The sequence below is a fragment of the Electrona antarctica genome (genome assembly GCF_951216825.1).
Source record: "Electrona antarctica genome assembly, chromosome: 1".
Taxonomy (NCBI): domain Eukaryota; kingdom Metazoa; phylum Chordata; class Actinopteri; order Myctophiformes; family Myctophidae; genus Electrona; species Electrona antarctica.
This window is the reverse complement of record NC_136806.1, coordinates 7238536-7255520: the sequence shown is the minus strand read 5'-3', so window position 1 is coordinate 7255520 and position 16985 is coordinate 7238536. Positions and strand designations below refer to the sequence as shown.

Here is a 16985-nt window from a genome sequence, read left to right as displayed (position 1 = left end):
AAGACTTGAGCGAGTTATGACTGTTTTTGTTTGAGCTGCCATTGAACATACTGTACTGTAGTCCCAAAGCAAGATGGCCGCCGGGTGAACTACGTCAACGACTCCGCCTTGAGCCATCTAGCCTTTGTCTATGAGTGGACGTGCACTAATAATGGCTGTTTCAATTGTAATTCTCACTTACCACCAAAGAAGAGGTCACTTCCTGTGGCGACGGGAAACGAAGGGCTGGCGTGAGCAGTGGCTCCGCCTCCTTCCTCTCCGTCCACGGTGATGGTCACATGACCAGGTCTGGACGTCAGCTCCACAGAATGCCACTGGCCATCGTTCAGGTCTGACCCTGACACGCGCACGCACGCACGCACGCACGCACGCACGCACGCACGCACGCACGCACGCACGCACGCACGCACGCACGCACGCACGCACGCAAAAAAAAAACATTGAGGGCTTATGGTAGGGGAAATAGCCAAAAATGCACTTTTTGCACAAAATAACACCTGGACCTCTTTGGTGGGGACGTAACAACTACAAATAAAGGTAAGAAAGCCTTCTAGCATGGAATTCTCCTTTAATGGGGTAGAGGCGGGCCATAATGGACAATGTGAGTCTCACCTGCACTGAGCTCCAGCAGGGCCCTGCCAGCCTTGTGGATCTGCAGGCGGAGCTTGGCCTCGCTCAGGTACAGCCAGGCCACGCCCCCCTGCTGGGGAAGGGGCAGGTCAAAGGTCAGGAGTAGCCCCGCCTTGTTCCACGTGCGGAACTGCAGTCCCACGCTCGACGCTCCTCCTCCCGTCGCCCCCGGCAACCGCAGGAAGCTCCGGGAGCCGACGAACGTCACGGCGACGGAGACTGGCTTGGCGCACGAGAAGGTCACGTGACCCTGAGAGAGAGAGAGAGAGAGAGAGAGAGAGAGAGAGAGAGAGACCAAATGTACATGTTAGACAGGCATCTGTGACAGTTATAAATAAAGGCTTTTAAGCCAATGTTATCTAAGGCTAGAGGAGTATCTAGTGCAACTTTTGACAGGGTTATTTATACTGACGATGATGCTATTCACAGACTCATCCAAGCGACACATGAATCTATGCATTAAGTTCCGGAGAACAGCTTGAAAAGTATTGACTCTTGCAGCCACAAACATTTCACTTGCACTGCACCATCTAGGCTTTTTGAGTAAAACTCTCTAGGCATCATTATATGCTACTTGAAGTTTCTGAATACTTATACGTTTTTGTAGCAGTGTGGGCAGTGTAGACTGTAGAGTGGTGTACAGTAAGCTCTAAATAGAGTAGTCTTAACTGCTTCTGAACACATACTGAACTTGCGTGCGAGGGTGTTCGCCTGTGCATACATCCTACGATGTGTATATCATCATCATCATCTGTCAACTGTTCTGTAATAAAATGTCCAAGATATTTGACTTTACTACACTGAGAGTGTTAAAAGATAGTTTAAAATCAGGAAATGTTTGACTTTTGTCCTCTTTTGTTCTACAAATAAACACTCTTACTGGCATTATATTTGATATCATTTTCAATGCCATACTCAGTACATAATGTCGAGCAGCTGCTGTAGTCCAGCGCTACTTGGGCTCAGTATGACTAAATCATCTGCATACATCAAATGATTGACAAGATCATTACCCAGCATACAACCAGTGTTACAAGCATCCAACTGTTTCGACAGATCATCCATATATAAATTAAAAAGAGTAGGCGACAAGAGAGATAACTGAACTTAACAGCTCATAAAATAGTCAAAACATACTTGTGCTTTTTTGTCTACAAGCTCACAACGCATCGCGCTGCGACGCGTTGTTCGCTTGTAGATCGGCTACTTTCAGCATGCAACAAGTGTAAAATCTGCTATTACGACGCCATCGAGGCCTGCCCATCGAGGCCTGCCCAAATACATTTTTGTCGACAAAATCAACTATAGATTCGGTCGACTAAAATCTTATGATATGAACTAGACTAACAGTAAATCATCTCTAAAATTAGACGGGGAGGTAAAGAGACAGAGAGGGAACAAGAGAGCTAGGAGAGAAGGTTGCGAGAGATGGACAGAGGTGCAGAGAGACACGGGCACGCACGCACGCACGCATGCACGCACACATGAATATGGAGGGGGGGGGGGGCGGGGGGTGGTTTTGTCCTGATGTCACACAGATCTCATCAGCAAGTCATCAGCAAGGACACTGACTGTACATTAGCATAATGATGATAACACAACCATGGCCGGCTCACAGTAGCAATGTCACCTATAGCAGCTTAGATACTGTACTGCAGATACATAGAATTATAGAAGCTTATAGAAGATATAGATCAGTGTTTTTCAACATGTTTTTTTGTATCAAGGCCCGTTCTTTATTCGGCATTTGAGCCACGGACCACCATTAATGACATTTAGCCTCTCAGAGTCGGACCCATTTGAGCCACGGACCACCATTAATGACATTTAGCCTCTCAGAGTCGGACCCATTTGAGCCACGGACCACCATTAATGACATTTAGCCTCTCAGAGTCAGACCCATTTGAGCCACGGACCACCATTAATGACATTTAGCCTCTCAGAGTCGGACCCATTTGAGCCACGGACCACCATTAATGACATTTAGCCTCTCAGAGTCAGACCCATTTGAGCCACGGACCACCATTAATGACATTTAGCCTCTCAGAGTCGGACCCATTTGAGCCACGGACCACCATTAATGACATTTAGCCTCTCAGAGTCAGACCCATTTGAGCCACGGACCACCATTAATGACATTTAGCCTCTCAGAGTCAGACCCATTTGAGCCACGGACCACCATTAATGACATTTAGCCTCTCAGAGTCAGACCCATTTGAGCCACGGACCACCATTAATGACATTTAGCCTCTCAGAGTCAGACCCATTTGAGCCACGGACCACCATTTGATGACATTTAGCCTCTCAGAGTCAGACCCATTTGAGCCACGGACCACCATTTGATGACATTTAGCCTCTCAGAGTCGGACCCATTTGAGCCACGGACCACCATTAATGACATTTAGCCTCACAGAGTCAGACCCATTTGAGCCACGGACCACCATTAATGACATTTAGCCTCTCAGACCCATTTGAGCCACGGACCACCATTAATGACATTTAGCCTCTCAGAGTCAGACCCATTTGAGCCACGGACCACCATTAATGACATTTAGCCTCTCAGAGTCAGACCCATTTGAGCCACGGACCACCATTAATGACATTTAGCCTCTCAGAGTCAGACCCATTTGAGCCACGGACCACCATTAATGACATTTAGCCTCTCAGAGTCAGACCCATTTGAGCCACGGACCACCATTAATGACATTTAGCCTCTCAGAGTCGGACCCATTTGAGCCACGGACCACCATTAATGACATTTAGCCTCTCATAGTCAGACCTATTTGAGCCACGGACCACCATTAATGACATTTAGCCTCTCAGAGTCAGACCCATTTGAGCCACGGACCACCATTATGACATTTAGCCTCTCAGAGTCAGACCTATTTGAGCCACGGACCACCATTAATGACATTTAGCCTCTCAGAGTCAGACCCATTTGAGCCACGGACCACCATTAATGACATTTAGCCTCTCAGAGTCAGACCCATTTGAGCCACGGACCACCATTTGATGAGGTTAAGCCTCTCAGACCCAAAACTTTAGGATTTTGTCCACAATTCCATGTTGTATTGATGTTGGTGGTACGATAGGAGAAATAAACGTTGATCAAAAACAGTCCCCCCCCCCCCCCAAGGTGCCGATTTGTTTTCCCTAATGTGTTCGGCACAGGTTTTTAACTGTCCCTATAGCAGCCTAACGGTAAGGCTGACTGAATAGATGTGGATGTGTTGGACAAAGCTCAAATTGAACTTTACTCAGGTATCTAGTTTGTCACTGTCCGACCTTCCTAGTCTGTGTTATTAAAGAAAAACGGGCGATAATGGCCAAAACTCAAAAATCGCCCGCTTTCAGGATGTTTTGGCCATTATTTCTGGAACGGAAAGTCCAATCTGTTCAAGCTTGTTGGAAGCCAAGGGCCCCCATTAGCTCAGGGCCCCTGTGCACGTGCACATTTGGCACAAGCCATAATTCATCCCGCCCGGACCACTTACTGGTTGAAAACCACTGCTGTATAGATACATAGATAGGATAGAATTATAGCAGCTTATAGAGAGGAGATACTGCAGATAAGAGACTGAGGGATAAAAATATAGATAGATAGAGAGAGAAAATACTACATCCTGGTGAGGTGTAAAGAAAGAGAAGAGATCATATTTGCAGAGGTAAAGGCAGTATGCATCTGCATGCTGTCACTATCGGGCACAAACCTCATGTACAGTAGGAGCCAAAACGTACTGTTAGCCTACATCTCACTTGGTTGGTGATGGGTGTGGGCACCATAGATATTATAAGAAATAGATGCCTCATTTGCCGCTGCAGTTCATTGGAGCGACGTGTATCCCAATGAAGGCGGAAGTGCAGTTTTTTCATGACAATATACATTACAAAACAAGACAAACAAACAACAAAGTTATTAACAATACAACATCAGAGCCAGGGGGGGATTAGATTACTAACAGAAAACATTAAAGAGTGAACACAAAGCAACAGTTCTCCGCAGCTTTCTTATTTAGAAGTGCTGAAGGCATTTGCTGAAGGCGACTGCGTCGCTGCCCGAGTGACGTCACTCATGTGACTCCTCCATGTCTCTCGCTGTCACTCAAGTGACTACTGGCCAATCACAGTGCGTCTTTTCCAGGACTTATGTTACGCACGCGGAAGCTTGTAAGCTTCCGCTTTGCTTCCGCTAATGCTTTGCAAGGAATGTCGGGAAAATTGTGCCTTCAATGGTGACACGCGCCTCAGAGCCGGAAAGGGCGTCTATGTATATATGTCTGTGGTGGGCACCGCATTGGCGCTTCACTATTGGTGGGAGCGTCTCTGTGGGTGGCCACCAGATAGGTGACAAATACAGGTATCTACCAGCTCACTCTAAGGACGCTTGGACTTGGAGGCAGGGTGAGCTGGGAGCGATACATTTTGTTGACCGCACTCGCACTTAATTGATATTTTGGTTCATTCACGTTTTGTTTGCTCACTGTTTAAACTGGCTTCTTTGCACATATTTATTACATATATATTTATTGGAAATTGTATTGTGATATTTGGTGCACTGAATAACTATATAAACATTTGAAACTTATGAGCTCGTTTGGACATGAATCATTTTATCATTGTTTGTGGCGTGTCATTACAATTTGTTTTAGCTCCCAGAGTAATTCAAAGGGAATTATTATCAGCCACAACACCTCAGATCTCCTTTATTGCAACTTCTCCCGTTTGTCTTGTTGTTAAATCCAGCGCAGTGATAGTTCATTTAGACATGGAAGTCCGGAGGTTTATTTTATTATTTCCCGGACCCCCTTCATCCATTCTCTAACAGTATAATTCCTTCTGCTCCTATATGTATCTATGTGGTGTATGGAATGCATTGGAAGTTATGCTGTTGATGCAAGGTCTTTGTTATGCTCTGCTCTGGGGTTTGTTGTTGATATCAGAGCTGTGTCTCGGTGCACGCAAAATGATTCCCGACCCAGCGTTTAGGAACCAGTACACTAACTATTGGAACACAGGTTCTTCCCCTCATTGTTTTCTGAAAAAGTAACAAGTTTGGACGTACAGTTCTATGCAAGCTTTCCACCCGACAGCGCGACGATATCCATTATGCCGTGTTGTTGCGGCGGGCGGGCCAGTGTTTTTTGTGCCCAGCGTTAATGACCCCATGCAGGTCTGTCGCTGAGGCTGCAGTTTTTGATGGATTGCGGGTGCAGCTTTCTTATGCATGCAGAGGAAGGACATCAGCGTTGCTATCTTTATACAGTAATGGTCAGGAACGCACACGCACGCACACACACACCCTCTAGATCACATCTACAAGAGAACTGCGTCCCCACAGCTCCCACTAAAACACTAAAGCACAAACGTATATGGATGACAGAACTCCTGTGAAACTCAGCACTATTTTATGTTAGCAGCCTCAAGCGACCTTTAACGCACGCACGCATGCACGTACGCACGCATGCACGCACGCACGCACGCACGCACGCACGCACGCACGCACGCACGCACGCACTTTCATACCTAATTGCCCGGGGTCCCCCAGGGGTATATGTACATTCTTGGCTTTCATTTCGACCCCCAAATAATTGGAAAAAAATGCTAATATTCGTAATGATAGCATACAGCAGCATTAATATTTAAATGCATAAGAACTTTAAGAATACCACGGTGGAAGACAATCGATTAATTGATTGATCATTAAAATTAATAATGCAACGAGGGGGCGAAAAGAGAAAATGTTTGCCCATAATGATATTGCCAAAACTGTATAAACTGTATTTTCTTATTGTTTTTATCCTTGGGACCTACATTAGCTACTGGATGCCACTATACTAACACCTTTTGCATTATTATGATTGCTTACAATTTACAATTTACAATTTAGGCATTTAGCAGACGCTCTTAATCCAGAGCGACTTACATTAGGCAAGAACAAAAGTATGGGAATACATCACATATATAAAATGCATTTATCAAGAAACATGCGTAAGCTAAGAACGTAACTAGAACATATCTATATAATGACACTATACATATTAACTATACATATGTAGTATATATTATATACTATACTATGCTACACATATGTACTATGATGTGCTATGACTACATACAATGCAATTATTGTATCAAATGTCTAAAAAGTGCTATCTAAGGGGGTAGGATAAGTGCTATGGGCCATGATGGAGTCTGAAAAGGTGGGTCTTCAGACTACGGCGGAAGATTGGGAGTGATGCTGCAGTTCTGATTGAAACGGGGAGTGCATTCCACAGTTTTGGGGCCAGAAGGGAGAAGAGTTGCTTGCTTGTATTGCATTGGATTGATGCCAACAGATTAATTTTGTTTTACACTTGTGCTCAATGACAAAATAAAATCTATCCATCCATCCATCCATCCATCCATCCATCCATCCATCCATCCATCCATCCATCCATCCATCCATCCATCCATCCATCCATTCATCCATCCATCCATCCCAAATAGAGATGTCACATTGAAAGTGGTTGGTAAAATGAACGGTTGCATGATGGACGGACATTGATTGCCATGGCATTAGATTAATCTGCAAAAACTGCAGAGGGGGGGGAATATTATTAGGGACAATATGCCTGTAAATTGTAAAATGACTGAATTTAAGGTTAAATGTGAACACAAGGGAGGGGGTGGCAATTACCATATATGATGCCCCAAATGACCCCCTTGTTGAGAACGACTGTAGAGTCTACTGAGTGACCATCACATTGACCATGCACTGTCTGGCCAATGGCCATGCGTGTCTATCAGATTGAACTATATCAGGGCTGGGCAACTTTGACAATGGAGAGGGCCACTATATTTTCTAGGGCTGTGAATCTTTGGGTGTCCCACGATTCGATTCGATTCCGATTCTTGGGGTCACGTTTCGATTCAACTCGATTCTCAATCCAAAAAAACCCAGTTTCAAAACGATTGTCTATTCAAAATGATTCTTGATTCAATACTACAATACAATACAGCTGTGCTGATCTGAAGTGACTAGTACTGACTATACAATAACTTGAAAATGACTGAAGACATGATGTTTACTGTGATTAGGTTAAGCTTACATTTCATATCACAAACACCATGTAGTGAAAACTGTAAGCAGAATTTTTTTTTCTTCGATTTTTGGAAATTATGAATCAATTTTGAATCGTTCATAACGGGAATCACGATTCTAATTCAAATCGATTTTTTTTGACACCCATAAATATTTCCACACTCACTCCAGAGGGCCACTATATTTCCACTCACTCCAGAGGGCCACTATACTTCCACACTCACTCCAGAGGGCCACTATATTTCCACACTCACTCCAGAGGGCCACTATATTACCACACTCACTCCAGAGGGCCACTATATTTCCACACTCACTCCAGAGGGCCACTATACTTCCACTCACTCCAGAGGGCCACTATATTTCCACACTCACTCCAGAGGGCCACTATACTTCCACTCACTCCAGAGGGCCGCTATACTTCCACACTCACTCCAGAGGGCCACTATATTTCCACACTCACTCTAGAGGGGCCACTATATTTCCACTCACTCCAGAGGGCCACTATATTTCCACTCACTCCAGAGGGCCACTATATTTCCACACTCACTCCAGAGGGGCCACTATATTTCCACACTCACTCCAGAGGGCCACTATATTTCCACACTCACTCCAGAGGGGCCACTATATTTCCACACTCACTCCAAAGGGCCACTATACTTCCACTCACTCCAGAGGGCCGCTATACTTCCACACTCACTCCAGAGGGCCACTATATTTCCACACTCACTCCAGAGGGGCCACTATATTTCCACACTCACTCCAGAGGGCCACTATATTTCCACTCACTCCAGAGGGCCACTATATTTCCACACTCACTCCAGAGGGGCCACTATACTTCCACACTCACTCCAGAGGGGCCACTATATTTTCACACTCACTCCAGAGGGCCACTATAAGTGAAGGCACGGGGGTAGCATGTGGTCCCCAGGGCCACCCAGTTGCCCGTGTACGAACTATACTATACTGACCATCACAGTGACCAGGTGGTGGCGCTGTCGTGCCATGTCGACCAGGTTGAGGCCATTGTAGAGCAGGTTCTCCATGCAGCCGTGGAAGGAGGTCCATCTCTTCTTGGAGACGACAGCTCTCTGAGAGACATGGCTCTGATGGACGGCTCCCACGCTCAGCTGGACAGGCACACAACATACATATACATATATATATATAATACACAATGCACTGTTGTGACTCTTTTTGATACAGAGACAGTAATGGTGGCAAGTTCAGGAGAGGAGAAAATCTTTTTTTCAACCAATTTTGGCCTGACGTCTTCAAAATCCTGACAGTTTTCTGAAAAACCTTATGTTTCTGTATCAGTGGTGCTCAATATTTCATGTCAAGGACACCAAAAATGATATGTAATTATGCCTCCGTCCCCCCATCTGAAAATATATTGTTCCAGGGACCCTCCCAGAAGCAAAGATTTGAGTTGAAATGTACACTCTGTAATAATATTCAAAGATTTGATGCACATTTTTCACGATTTTTCAAAAATAGCAGACCTACGAGTTCATAGTGCGGCACTCGGTGCCGCGCTATGAGCTTGTAGATCTGCTATTTTTCAATAGCTAAAGTATAACATAATACTTTAAAACACCAAAAGGAGTTCTCACCCAAAATGGGTTAAATCCAAAATGAGTTAATAGCACAGGCAGACTCACATACTAGACCATGTCTGAAATAAATGTCAGAGCTGAAATCGACATAGTAAATATGAAATGACTATTGTAGCTAGGTGTAATGTTAGAGTCCACAGAAGTGAACCTTTCAAGCCTGTTATCTCAACTCACTGTTTTAAGGCAATTACTCTATAAGCCATATCTCCAAAACCGGTGGGTCGAACTGAACAACCAATATGTCAATTTGAAGCTTTCACATCACATGAGAACACAAACATTAAAAATCAATGACTTTAGCCTCAGTGAGAAACGGTCACAAATTGCAAAAAAAATAAAAAAATAATATCAGCTGATTTTGTATCTTCAATATATCCTCAATAACTCTACAGTTCCGGTTTGTGGTTATTTTTCGGCGTCGCTTTATTTTGGTCCCCCCTGTTTGTTTTTAGTCTCTCCAGTCGCTACGAGTTGGAATAAAACACAAACTATTCCACAAAGTACTTGAAGAACCTAAGAAACGTGCCGGATTCTTACGCCGCATCAAGGCTTTTTATTTGGGGTAGCCTGACCTAAAATTATGATGCCCTTGATCACGGGGAATTTTGGGTGCTTCTCAATCTGGTTTGTGCAGGTTTCCTGCCTGATGACTACAAAACCAATGACTGTCTCTACAACATGACGTACATTACCATCCACTCCCGACTGGATCACGAACCCGAAAAGGGTATAAATCCCAGGCTAATAAGCCCCAATCAGTGAAGGGTACACTTGACTAGGAGGATGATCTTATATACCTGTGTAACGTCCCAGTGGGTGAAGTGCTCGGGGAGGAGAAGCATCGCTATGCGTACCTGTGTAACGTCCCGGTGGGTGAAGTGCTCGGGATAAGGAGGATCTCTATGTGTACCTGTGTAACGTCCCAGTGGGTGAAGTGCTCGGGGAGGAGAAGCATCTCTATGCGTACCTGTGTGACGTCCCAGTGGGTGAAGTGCTCGGGGAGGAGGATCTCTATGCGTACCTGTGTGACGTCCCAGTGGGTGAAGTGCTCGGGGAGGAGGAGGATCTCTATGCGTACCTGTGTAACGTCCCAGTGGGTGAAGTGCTCGGGGAGGAGGATCTCTATGCGTACCTGTGTGACGTCCCAGTGGGTGAAGTGCTCGGGGAGGAGGAACTCTATGCGTACCTGTGTAACGTCCCAGGGGGTGAAGTGCTCGGGGAGGAGAAGCATCTCTATGCGTACCTGTGTGACGTCCCAGTGGGTGAAGTGCTCGGGGAGGAGAAGCATCTCTATGCGTACCTGTGTGACGTCCCAGTGGGTGAAGTGCTCGGGGAGGAGGAGGATCTCTATGCGTACCTGTGTAACGTCCCAGTGGGTGAAGTGCTCGGGGAGGAGGAGGATCTCTATGCGTACCTGTGTAACGTCCCAGTGGGTGAAGTGCTCGGGGAGGAGAAGCATCGCTATGCGTACCTGTGTAACGTCCCAGTGGGTGAAGTGCTCGGGGAGGAGGAGGAACTCTATGCGTACCTGTGTAACGTCCCAGTGGGTGAAGTGCTCGGGGAGGAGGAGGAACTCTATGCGTACCTGTGTGACGTCCCAGTGGGTGAAGTGCTCGTGGAGGAGAAGGATCTCTATGTGTACCTGTGCAACGTCCCAGTGGGTGAAGTGCTCGGGGAGGAGGAGGATCTCTATGCATACCTGTGTGACGTCCCAGTGGGTGAAGTGCTCGGGGAGGAGGATCTGCGCGGTGCTTTTATCCACGGTGAGGTTGAGCTGAGCGCCGAGCCTCTCCACCTCCACGTGGTGCCACTGCTGGTCGTCCAGCAGACTGCCCAGGCTGAGCAGACGGCTGTCAGAGATGGGAAGCGTCCTGCCTGGAACATAACAGGATAGATGGGTGGGTGCCATGCAGGTAGAATGTATTACTTCTTCCAAAACCGGTGCCAGTGTTTTTCAGTGAAGACCCTTATTTCTTTTTTTTTTAATGTTTTTTTTGTGGCTTTCGCCTTTATTTTATATTTTTTTATGGAGGGACAGACAGTAGGCTGACAGGAAATGGGGGAGAGAGATGGGGGGGGGGGGTGACATGCAGTAAAGGCCGTCGTGATCGGGAGTCGAACCCGCGGCACACTGCCAGGCTGGATTACCAGCCACGGTGCCTGGACCATTGAGCCATGGCCTGGCCTGGGCCATGGCCTGGACCGCTGAGCCATGGCCTGGCCTGGGCCATGGACTGGACCGCTGAGCCATGACCCAGGCCAAGACCCTTATTTCTGAAGGCCCGCCGTTTACAATAGAAACTGTAACCGTGATCATCACAGTTCTTCAGTTCTGGGCCGTCGAATAACGCTCGTTTTGACCCAAAAACGATATCTAAAAAAGTTTCCGCGACAGTAAAAGTGTGTGTCAGTAAGCATGTTGGAAAAGCACAGTTGGAAAATAAAATAAAAATGTTGTCGATACATATAAGGTCCCAATTTACTACTACCCGTCCGATAAATAATCGTGTAGTGCGTTCAAAGTCCCATCTGAAGTCTGAATCCTCCCGAGTTGATCGGGGCACTCCGATCATTTTGATATCTGGATCGCTACTGTATGGATGCATGGCACGATCACAAACACGCACACAGGACTGCATGATGTACCAGCATGGAGTGTCTGGATCTACCTGGTAGTACTACTGCGCACGCACGCGCGCACGCACACGCACACGCGCACACACACACACACACACACACACACACACACACACCTAATTAAGGCCTGGGTGGATATATCTGCATACTGCCACGGAGGACCGGCCGACGGCGCGACATCAATGAGAGAAAATGCACGATTCTACAAACCCACTGCGGTATGAAAAACAAAACAAAAAAAGACAGGACACTTTTAATGATGAGAGAGAGAGAGAGAGAGAGAGAGAGAGAGAGAGAGGGAGAGGGAGAGAGAGAGAGAGAGAGAGAGGAGTTACCTGCATGAGACCTGAGACGTGAACCGGATGTTGAAACATAAACAAAACCTGCTGTGTGTTGTGACAGTTACATTTTGTAATGGATGTGAAATGTCCCCCAGCTGACTGCCTCCACATTATCACATTTTTAAAAATATGCATCTCGCATTATTCTTCTCCCAGATTGTGGTTTCAGTCAAAACAAGATATATTTGTTTTGATTTGATTTATTTGATATATTCAAGATACAGTTCAAAAAGAGCAGTACAGAATAATGTCAGGATTGCACAAAAAGTCAAAGACTTACTTCCATTGTGGTCCAAAATAAATAAATACAGCATATGGTATATAGGAAGAACACGCGTTGACTAAAATCACAACAATAAGGACATTACAACGACACCGTCATAGATCAGTAAACAAAACAATAAATACATAATAAATAGATAAATACAGCACTATTCTAGCTTGCCCATCAGCCAGTTTTTCAACATATTTTTAAGGACTGGTCAAATTTAATTTCCCTTGGATTTTGTTCCAATCCTCCACCCCTGTATATTTAATTGATATACGGGAAGTAACCTTTAAAATATGTTGGGCATTTTTCCTTTAACATTTTATAGACCATAATGAGTCTCAGTCGTTGTATTCTGCCTTCGACTGAAAGCCAATTTAATTCTCTAAAGTGGTTATAGCACCAATGTGGGTTCATGGGGAGAGATATTCAACAGCCCATAACTAAAGAACCGGGTGAAAAGAAACACACACATTGCGGGTTCCGTGGGTCGACAAAATAAGGTAAAAACACAGAGAAAGAAGAAGAATTAACGAACCAATACCAGGCAAACAATACGCAGTATTGCAGTATACTTACAGCATGCCGTACAGAACCTTGTGATGTGCAAAAAGAAGCACCTTTAGAATGTGACAGTCACACAACACTGCATCGCCTGTCAGACTCCTGCCCTTAATGCTCCCCTGTCTGTCGGTGCACACCTTCCAATCGGAATAAATCCATACAACGTCACGGTGACAATCCTAAAAGACAAAAGTGTGATGAACTGCCATGCAGCAAGTTAAGCTTAACCCATTCTAGACGGGATCGAACCCCATGTGGTGTTTATAGCATTATGTTATACTTTAGCTATTGACGTGCCGCGTGAAAAATCTTGAAAATGTTTTGCAAATCAGAGCGAAAGTTTTTAACTCAAATCTTTGCTTCTGTGGGAGGTCCCTGGAACAGCATATTTTCAGATGGGGGTCCGGCAGCCAATTACATATATTTTTTGGGGTCCTTGACATGGTTTTTCAGAAAACTGTCAGGATTTAGAAGGGATTTGTAGAATGGTCCTCAGGTCTAAATGGGTTAAAACTATTTGCATTCATCCGCTTGCCTCGACGACAAGCCACTCTTCCAGTCTAACTGACAGCTGGCTCCTCGACGACAAGCCCCTCTTCCAGTCTAACTGACAGCTGGCTCCTCGACGACAAGCCCCTCTTCCAGTCTAACTGACAGCTGGCTCCTCGACGACAAGCCCCTCTTCCAGTCTAACTGACAGCTGGCTCCTCGACGACAAGCCACTCTTCCAGTCTAACTGACAGCTGGCTCCTCGACGACAAGCCCCTCTTCCAGTCTAACTGAACTCTTTCAGTCTAACTGACAGCTGGCTCCTCGACGACAAGCCACTCTTCCAGTCTAACTGACAGCTGGCTCCTCGACGACAAGCCACTCTTCCAGTCTAACTGACAGCTGGCTCCTCGACGACAAGCCCCTCTTCCAGTCTAACTGACAGCCAGCTCCCCGGCACGGCGTCTCCTAATCACATTCCGTCTACTGTTCCATTATGTCCTCTTTAACTGCGAGCCTGGATCTAATTATGAAGAAAAGGACAATGGCAGCTTTTTATCGGAAGACGGACCGGTGTAATTGTCTCAGCGCTTCAGCGGTTCACTCTCGGGTGGCCCTACTCAACCCCAGGGAGAATGGATGTTAGATCCCTGATTGACTCACCAAACGGTGCTCTAGGAGGGGGCATCTAATAAGCACTTTGTTTCACCAAGCGGTGCTCTAGGAGGGGGCATCTAATAGGAGGGGGCATCTAATAAGACCTTTGTTTCCAGCCGGGTGGAATGATCATGACAGCACACCTAGCCGTTAATAGATGGATTTGAGAACGGATTAATCACATTCGAAATATCATCAGTTGTGCTGATTAGTGATTAGACAGAGTTCTGTCAGAGCAGCAGCATTATTGGCTTATAGGAATGGAACGAAAAGGGCAGGTATATTAAAATTTATTTTAACATCAGTTATTATGGTGGAGCCAAATATTTTCTGAGGTTTGGTACTTCGGTATAAAAAGGTCTGAAACTAATGGGTTATTAAAGTCTGGCTTCAAAACGTTGCAAAGAAAAAGTGAAAAGTCTTTCTTCCATAATTTGTTCAAAAGGTGTTTCTTCCACTTTGAGCTGCGACACCGAAAGTGAAAGGACATAACAACCACGTACAGAAGTACGTGTATTGCTCTTAAATAGCACATCCAAAAGCTCACATAACAGGTCTTGTTGAGATGTTGTGAATAATGCTATCATAAAAAAAATTCATGCTTAAAACGCGATGCGACGCATTGCGAGCTTGTAGATCTGCAATTTAAAAAAAAAAGTTTGTTATACTTTTGAAAACTTGGAATGAGATTATTTTTTTGTGGCTTTCGCCTTTATTTTATATTTCTTTATGGAGTGACAGACAGTAGGCTGACAGGAAATGGGGAGAGAGATGGGGGGGGGGGGGGGGGGGGGTAGCCTGGAACCAAGGGGGCAGGCAGACTTTCCAACGTTGAAGCTCTCCTCCCTAGTGGTAGGAGGAGGGACTACAGGCGGACCCGTGGATTCATGACCGGGAAACCCCGTGCAGCTGGGCTTTAACATTGAGCGCTCGGTTGCACTTCCGCATTTGACCACCACAATTTGGTGGTCAAATGCGGAAGTAGACGTTCTGAGACGGTACTTCCGGCAGTCTTCCGGGTGCTTCAAAACGCCACTGAGCAACTTCCACTGACATGAATAGCTGGGGGGGCGGAGCTTCGCGCCAGTTCAGTCTCTATTATATATATACTCTATGCCTGGAACTCACCTATGCTTTCTATGGCATAGGCAGCTCCCGCCGGGAGAAACTGTGCGCAGCTGCTGGACATGAGACTAATTAATTAGAGCGACAGAGAGAGAGGAGTGTGTGTGTGTACCGGTGTGCGTGTGTGCGTCAATTTAACAAAGGTGCAGACGATCAGAAATCAGCAGAGAGTGATCGACGTTTGCGCTACTCTATGCCGAATTGAAGTGGACTTTTTTTTTTCTCCCTGGAAATAAAAACGTCTGGGTTTCCGAGGCTAGGGGGGGGGGGTGACATGCAGTAAGGGCCGTCGGGATCGGGAGTCGAACCCGCGGCACACTGCCAGACTGGATTGCCAGCCAAGATGCCTGGACCACTGAGCCATGGCCCAGGCCTTGGAATGAGATTCTGCATAGTGACTATATTAGCCAGAATGCAGTGGGGGACGAGCACGCAATGACTCCCGGAGTCATTGCGTGCTCCCGTGCTCCCGGAGTCCATTTACGTCTAATAAAACTCTCCTCTCGTGACGGCACAGAATACCGAGGCCGCGGAATGATGAGGCGGGCGGCGCCGGCCGCGCTACGAGGGAGTTAGAGCAGCGCTCTGATGAATGTAAAGCAGAGCGGATACGAGGACGGTTGTGGGGAGCGCTCATAAATGTTAATAAGGCCGTCTGTTTATTCCAGATGTTTGGAGGCTTGTGCACGAGGCAGGGGTTATGTGACTAGCATGTGTGATCGTTTTTAACCACTGTAAGATCTACTGTATTTACATGAATAAAGATCAGACAACTTAAGATAAACCATGTTTCTGTCTGTATGCTTTTCATGTGTTTATGAGGTGACAGTACTTCATTAGACCCCTTGGTTATGTGCAATGATGACTACAGTCTTCCCTATATTTAGTAGTGTTGCGCGGGCCGGCATTTCTGCATAACCCGCCCGCCCCGTCCCGCCACAGGAGCCAGCCCGCACCAACCTGCCCCGCAAAACAATATATTAATCAACAACCCGCCCGCCCCGCGGTCCGCAAAAACAAAAAAACGCTATTAATATTAAGTTTCGCATCGCATGCATAATCGCATTTGAGAGAGAGAGAGAGAGAGAGAGAGAGAGAGAGAGAGAGAGATGACAATTTACAATTACAATTTACAATTTAGGCATTTAGCAGACGCTCTTAATCCAGAGCGACTTACAATAAGCAAGAACAAAAAGCATGGGAATACATCACATATGTAAAAAGCATTTATCGCGAAACATGCGTAAGCTAAGAACGTGACTAGAACATATCTATATAATGACACTATACATATAAACTATAACTAGAACATATCTATATAATGACACTATACATATAAACTACACATATATGCTATACTATGCTGTACATATATACTATGAAGTGCTATGACTACTATACACTATATACTATGAAGTGCTATGACTACATACAATGCACTTATTGTGCTGTCTACATGACATGCTATAAGTCTGTTTCAAATGCTATATAAGTCTAAGAAGTGCTGTCTAAGGGGGGTAGGGTAAGTGCTATGGGCCATGATGGAGTCTGAAAAGGTGGGTTTTCAGACTACGGCG

General features: G+C 45.8%; 1 pseudogene across 1 annotated transcript in view; it reads right to left on the bottom strand.

Moving 5' to 3' along the window:
• Positions 1-16985, bottom strand: part of LOC306927573 (contactin-associated protein-like 4) — a 233051-nt pseudogene that overhangs the window by 111090 nt on the left and 104976 nt on the right. The window contains exons 7-10 of the transcript in view: positions 10238-11202; positions 8680-8838; positions 613-880; positions 182-337 (exon numbers count right to left, since the gene is read on the bottom strand). The product of the transcript in view is annotated as a contactin-associated protein-like 4 (transcript). The remainder of the gene's footprint in view (positions 1-181; positions 338-612; positions 881-8679; positions 8839-10237; positions 11203-16985) is intronic.